At 40.5% G+C, this 7,425-nt stretch overlaps 1 protein-coding gene across 2 annotated transcripts in view; it reads right to left on the reverse strand.

Moving 5' to 3' along the window:
* Positions 1–7,425, reverse strand: part of LOC103393976 (nuclear receptor subfamily 5 group A member 2) — an 82,122-nt gene that overhangs the window by 68,326 nt on the left and 6,371 nt on the right. For both annotated transcript variants that reach the window (XM_008331123.3, XM_008331108.3), the window contains exons 2-4: positions 1,227–1,463; positions 970–1,120; positions 664–707 (exon numbers count right to left, since the gene is read on the reverse strand). The gene's annotated coding sequence lies outside the window, so the exon portion shown is untranslated. The remainder of the gene's footprint in view (positions 1–663; positions 708–969; positions 1,121–1,226; positions 1,464–7,425) is intronic.

Consider the following 7,425-nt stretch of genomic DNA (forward strand, 5'->3'; position numbering starts at 1 on the left):
ACATCACATGCCGGCTGGGCCGCAGCGTGGGGACCCCAGGAGGCAGGGTCTCTAATGACATCCACCATTTTGGATCAGACGGGGCAGCGGTTTCAACTGAGAACAAGCCTTTTCTGCTTTATCTGCTGAGCTGGTGAAGCCCACGGGTCAGGGTGAGAGAAATGCTGGTCAGGCCTCCAGTCAGAGCTGGTTCATCACAACTGACTTCATACTGTATCATCACTGATTTCTTTCTGTGTTTTTGGTCATTTCATTTAACTTTCCCCCAGCTTAGTTTTTGCTGTGTCTAACTCTGAGGTGGTCCGAAGGCACAGGTTTCAACTTTAAACCACACACTTGGACGATGAAGAGTGAAGTAATCATTTTTTGTCCTCATAATATTTAATACACGCAGTAAAGTAGGGAAAACGTACCGGTATTTCATGAGAGAGCATGAGTTTCGATTTCACCTATAAATATCAGCGTTGGCCGGCTGACAGACTTCTACTCTCAGTATTCTGTGACGTTTTTAAATGTTTACAGAGTAGACGTTCATAAGCATTATCAAATTCCTAATTTATTAATGTCTATCAGGTTTCATCTTTAAAAATACTGCGAAGCAAACACCCAATGTGTATAATAGCATTTTCTTCTATATATTTTCAGCAAACAATTATAACTTACATTTTTCTTGGGAGCTCCGTTTTGCTTGGTTTAATCACCAGGACCTGAAAAAGAAAATAGAAAAAAAAAAATAGCAATAACTCTAAAGTCCTTTCCTTTATAGCTTCCTGCAAGAAGAAACCATTAAAGCACAACACATTGTCTGGGGTCAGTCTGAAAATGTTTGAGGAAGTGCATAGTAATCAAGTGAAACAGACAGACGAAGGAAAAAAAAAAAACGCTTCGTGAGAAACAGACGTAAATAATGGACCAGGAAACGGGAGATCAAAGCTTCTGAGTCAGGTCCTTGTTTGTTTTCATACTCACCCAGGCCTCGCCATAAAACACGCAAGAGTCGCACTTCAGTTGCGGGGAGGGATGGGGGGGTTGATGCAAGGAAGTGCTGAAAGCCGTTACGTCCCATCCTGAGGATCCCGTGCCACTATCCCCTTGTCAGGGAAAGGCGTCAGGTACAGCACTGTTTACCAGGAAAAGGGAAAAAGCGGCACAAAAAGTCCCAAATCAGAGGAAAATCCATTCAGGAGTCAATGTTTTTTTTTAATTGGCCCAGACCATTTTCTTACCTTTTCTTTCAACAGGTTCTGCACAACATGGTGTTCCCCTAAGAATCCTTCTATGAATCCCAAAAATATCCACAGACTCCGGGCTGCATTCCGTATACATTGCGTGCCTCCGAGCCAACGGGTGACGTCACTGGGTTTCTAAGTATTGGCACAGGATGGGTTTACGGGCCAGGACGAGAAAACACAATACAGCCCACGCCGACACACACACACCACTCCCTTTGTTTCTCTCCGTCTCTGTAGAAAACACACACATTCAGGCAGTTGGAAGGATGTTCTGCTTGTAAAACATCTGAGAACATGCTTCTCTGACACCACAAATAGATTTCAAAGTTTTCTCATTGAAACCAAAAAAAAAATGTATTACAAACACACTGATATGGACATAAGTTCATTTACACATACATTTTGAATTTGAGGTTAAGTGAAAAAGTCAAAAAGACTTGAAATTCATATTATTTATGATAACAACCCGCTTCTTTGCATCGTCTAAGAACTGACATCAAGTTGGTCAAAAAGACTTGAAATTCATATTCACATTCAACAACCCGCTTTTGCATCGTCTAAGAACTGACATCAAGTTCCTTTTACATGTTCTGTCAGTAATGACAATAATTGACAATAATTTTCACTCAATTTTTACACAGATTGTTGTTTTTAACCTAAGCAAATAAAACGTCAAAAGCTTGAAAACAGGGTTGAAAAACCTTAGCAAATAAAACGTCAAAAGCTTGAAAAAAAAAAAGAATTAAAATAAATAAAACAAAGCTGTTGGACACACCCGAGAGACAACGTTATAGCACATAAAATCAGATATGTTTTTAATTATAAAAATCTGACTTTTTGACTGTGAAATAAATTATGATCTAAGCATGATGGGTAAATGACATACTGGATACAGTAGAAGAGACAGTGCCATGGGGTGGAGTGTCTCCATCACATAAATGTTTCTGAAGGCCCGTCTAAATGTTCTGACCTTTTCCTGTGGTAATTCACTCCACCGTCCACTGAACGCCTATGTCTGAATGTGTATGTGTGACACACAAAATCAATATCATTTTGGCCCCCACTTGACTCTGACCTCAGCCTCTAATAGTGTTTTGATATGCAGGAAAATTAATTCTCTATAATGGAGACCAGGGAGGGCCATGGACTTTGATCCCATTTAGTCCAGGACAGTTCAATACAGTTCCCAGGACCATGTGTGGTTCACTCCTCTTCTCAACACCCCTGAATAATCCCCCTGGGTTCAATACACAGGTACTAATAGCAATATTATGCACAATTCCAAGATGGGACCAATAACGCAGATTAATTATTTTGCCATTACCGCGACGTCTAAATAAATATCAGTCTTAAACAGCTAAATCCACTCCCTGAGAATAAGCAGTAAAGGCCAGACGGGAAGGTGTGATTGATTTAATCGAGAGCCCATTGACATCCAAATAAATTCAAGTTTGGGGAAGCTTTTCCCGCGGTGCAGTGAATCTAGCTCACCGCACCCCCTTTGCCTCTCGAGTCCATTTGTATTGATTCCAATCTCTCAGGCCTCTCCAATAAAGCTGGGTTCATGAGTTCATTATTACAAGAATGGAGGTGTAATTGGTTTTCAGGCTTACAAGAGGCTATTTGCACTAATCTATCTGTGGTGCTGAAGTTAACGGTCACTCTGAATGGCACATTGCGGGTCAGCTTTACTCTGTGTTCCTGTAGTTTTGGGCCTATCAAGTCAGTCAATAGGCACATAAAACAGATATAGTGGAAAACCGATGCTTTATTGATATGTTAAGGAACAGTGATATGTTAAGGAGTGCTTATAACAAAAAACGTTGGGGCGGGGGGGGAGGTAGGGGGGGGTAATAACAACAAACCATAAAAATATAAATTTTAATAGTTTTATAATTAGGTTCTAATTTTTTTTTTTTTTTTACAAATTACTAGATATGTTTATATACCTGTATATTTGTGTATATATGAAAACATATATAAACATATTTTTATACATCTATATATTATACGTCTATACATATTTATATATACATATATACAAACATATATGCATATATGTAAATATTTGTTTATATATGTTTATATATACACATACAAACATATATGCATATATGTATATATGTTTATATATGTGAATATATAAACACATATATACATTTATGTTTATATATATAAACACACGTAGCAGAGAAGGTAGCAGTTTTTGGAGCTGTACACTGATTCCTGACATCTGGCATTTCCTTCGACCCATTAGAAACGAAATTAAAAAAATCACCAACTATCAGCTCTTAATCAAAGAGCAGGTGAAGCTTCGGTCTAATCAAAATCCCTTCCCTTCTTTTTCCCAACTGCCTCAATAGTCTTTAAGATATAGTTCTTCATTTCTGCAATTCTTTTTTTTTTCTGGGGCTGGAGGAGGGCAGGTGGGTTGAATGTTTGAGGCATGCCGTGGGAGGAGGAAGAGGAGGAGGAGGAGCAATGGATGGATGGATGAGAGCTGCTGGTGGGAGGCCTGGGGAGTTGTGGAGACTTCCTATGATGAAAAGGTCAGTGGCACCTGTAAATCTGGGCAGCTGGAAGAAGTGCAGGAGCAGGGGGAGGAAGTGGAAGGAGTTTAGCTGCCACTGCCCACACTGATTAGCGCACACACACACACAACACACATACACAACGTACACACATACACACACAGGGCTTTCGCTTTACTCTAAATCGTAAATATCCGTAACGAATCCCCAGGACATGAACCTATCCAAAATGACTGCACTCTACAAAAATGTCAACTCCATGAAACTCTTAAAGTACACAGTTTTTTACAAGGTTATTGGAAGTACACAGTCACAAACATCAGCACATCCATGCATCCCAGTTCCCCCACTAATATTTTATTGCAGCGCTGATTGGTGTATTTATTGCATTTTTCCCTCCGGGTCAAAATAACTGTATTTTCCCAATATTGGAGAGAGCAGTCCACGTTTTTTTTTCCAAACATTTCTTTTTTTTAATTTGATAAAATAGTGGGAAAAGACAACTTTTCCTGAGGAAATTTCACCACTGAACAGAGAAGCATCTCCAGCTGAGACTGACCCTCAATACATGATTCATGTCCAGGGCCAGATTTTTTTTTTTACTGCAGACAGTAGTGTGACGTTCAGCCAGCACAAGAAAACCCGACAGCATGTGGATGCTAGCAGGCTGCAGCATTAAACTCTATGACCAGGATATTTAACATAATGAGGGGAGATCTCGTTTCTTTATTTTCCCGGCTGTCAGAGAAAAGACGAAACCCGATCTTAAAGGTCTTCCCCGTGATAAAAATTGTTGATATATTTCCCTCAGCACCTTACACGTACAGCAGGAGAACACTTCATGCTAGCACAGGTGCAAATACATTTGCCTGTGATCCATCGGTGTGTGTGTGTGTGTTGCTGCAAGTGTCGCTTTACTGCCCACCCCTTCAGGGCAGCTGGGTGGCGGTGCAGGGCAAAAAAGGACTGGTCAAGGCTGCTTCCTCCTGCTGCAGCCCAGAAGGATACAGCCTGCTGACAGATACCTGCTCTGAGCTGACAGAACACTTCCTACTGCGAAATATGTACACGTTACATTTAGCTGACTGCGTATCCCCGCTGACTTCACGAATGCACAGCGGCTTTTGTAGCTGTTTTGAACCCGGGTTGTGTCTGTCAGACAGCAAGTGCTCTTCTTGTCAAATTGACACTTGTTTCAAGCTTCACTGATAAGTCTCTGCCCCCCCCGCCATGGGTGAAACACAGTGTGGTCAGTTTTCTGAGACACGCTGACTGCAATGAAACATCTGAACCACTAGAACGGCCGAGACGTGCTTTACAGTATACAGTGGTAGTATACAGAAATTTGGGATTTTGCATTGAAAAAAACAAACAAAAAAATTGCACGGAGCTACCATTCCTTCCCTGCAGATGGTGCTATGTACACAACAGTGTTTGACTTATTGAGGGGCTATAAATTAATAAACACCTATACATTTTTACATGAACAGGCCGTATGTCAAAGTACTTCAGATGTACGCTGTAGAAATAAACAGTAATTAGAACTTAACAGAATCTGTTGGACGCTATTTCAAATCTTTACATGGAAAATCCTTTACACCACCCCCAACACACACACACACACACACACACACACAACCTGCCCGACAGTCTATTGTATCAGCTGCTATATTTAATCACTGGATTGTCGTCCATATACAGAGTCAGGGGTGGCCTGCAGTCGAGCGACATTCTGAAGATGCACCGGAGAACAATAGCTGCTCTAGATTTCCAAGTGTCTTTACAAGGAAACGATCTGTCCTGACCCTTTTTCTGTTTTATGACACACACAGCCCAGAAAGTTCCCTGAACCTGTCGCTTCTCATTACCTTTACCATCGGTTCCGTCAATCCTATTCCTCCTGGGTTTTGTTTTATTTTATTTTTCTTTGGAGGGAGAGGAGTGGGGGGGTTTACAGTCTACACGTTCTTGGTAACGCAATCCCCCCCACAGCGTACCTCAGTGTCAGCATACCTCAAGTCAGTCCAGAGAACTCTGGTCGCTGTCACTGGAGCCCATTGTTATTTTGGAAGTAGCATGTGTTTGTCTAAGCGAGGCTCGGGTTTCCTGGTTCTCCAACGGGACTCCACTCTCTTTGGTCTGCAAAGGAGCCATGACGGATGGTGACCCCGGCAGCCGCTGCGTGAACCCCTCCACCCATGGCTCTTTTCACACCGTGCCATTTTTATTTACGAGGACCCAGATGAACCAGGGAAACTGTGAAGCAGCAGTAGCTACAGCTAAATGGTCAGATTTCATTTACTGGATTGGGATTATTTAAAGTAGAGCAGATGACCGGGGTTGACCACTGTGTGAAAACCAACCACGTGACTCAAGCTCAATACTGTACATTTAAGGGAGTATCTTTACTGGTATTTCTAAGTATTTACTGTATGTAATATACATATTATAATTTTAAAACATTTTGTTTTCAGACTTATATAGACAAGCCATTTTCTAGTGAATACATTTAAAACTACATCATCGATGCACTTTAGAAGAACATATTTTTATAACAATATTTTGCCCACAAAATTACATGAAGTACCTAAAGATAGTAAATATTGTAGTTTTTCACAAAACTTGGCATTTTCTAAGCAGTCACAGGAGGTCAAGGGTCATGCACATTTAACATTAACAGAAGTTGATGTTCTGACTCCTTACAGGACATCGTTTCAGATTATTTTTTAGAAGTGAAGGTATTTTTTTTTCAGAGAATGTGCCATTTTAAATTTATAAGAAAGGAAAATTATTTTTGAGTTGTGCAGAAATTTTAAAGAAAAGAAAATTATTTTTGAGTTGTGCAGAAATACCATGAGAAATTGGAGCTTGAACTGGAATCTAATCCACCAACAAGGATACAGAGGGGACATGGATTTAAGGTGGACACATGCAGTTGTGTTTTACACAGACGTAAGATATCACTTTGCGGCTCCATGTAATCTGATGACAAAAGTGTGTCAATCTGAGTATTTTAGAAGTAATTTGTCTTCACTGAAGTTAAACCGACTTTAATTGGTCAAGACAGAATCCACATTTCAATAAGTCCTGTTAGTCAATGTCAATGCTCTGCTTCATTTAATCATTGACGGAGCGGGTTAATTGCTTTGATCAAAGTTCAAGCGCTTTAGTATTCTGAGGTTAGGCTGCAGGATTTGAATTGGACACGTCAAAGGTTCTGAAGATGAAAACCTAATGCAGTCGTGGGACTGTGGCCAATTAAGAACATTAAGAATGTTTTATTCTAATCGCCGGTGATATTGGCTGCAGACGTCCACATTAAGCCTGATGAATATTCATGGACACCTCTCCCTGAGCCCATCAAGTGCATATTAATTTCACAAACATGTGTCTGGAGTCCAGAGACGTGATCACATTTCCCTCTAGCATCAATCCTAATATGCAGATGAATGCGCTTTTAAACTTCAACATCAGCCACAAAGGTACATTTAATTTTTCATTCATGGGAGTGACTGTTAAAAAAAAAAAAAAAAAGGAAGAAAAGGAAATGGCCAAAACAAACAAAAATACCCACAATGCCCCAGTGTGAATACTCCGGAGGTTGTGCATAATTACCCTGCAGAGCACCTTACCTGCAGTGCTGCATACAGACACACACACAC

This window comes from Cynoglossus semilaevis, chromosome 2 (genome assembly GCF_000523025.1).
Source record: "Cynoglossus semilaevis isolate Cse_v1.0 chromosome 2, Cse_v1.0, whole genome shotgun sequence".
Taxonomy (NCBI): Eukaryota; Metazoa; Chordata; class Actinopteri; order Pleuronectiformes; family Cynoglossidae; genus Cynoglossus; species Cynoglossus semilaevis.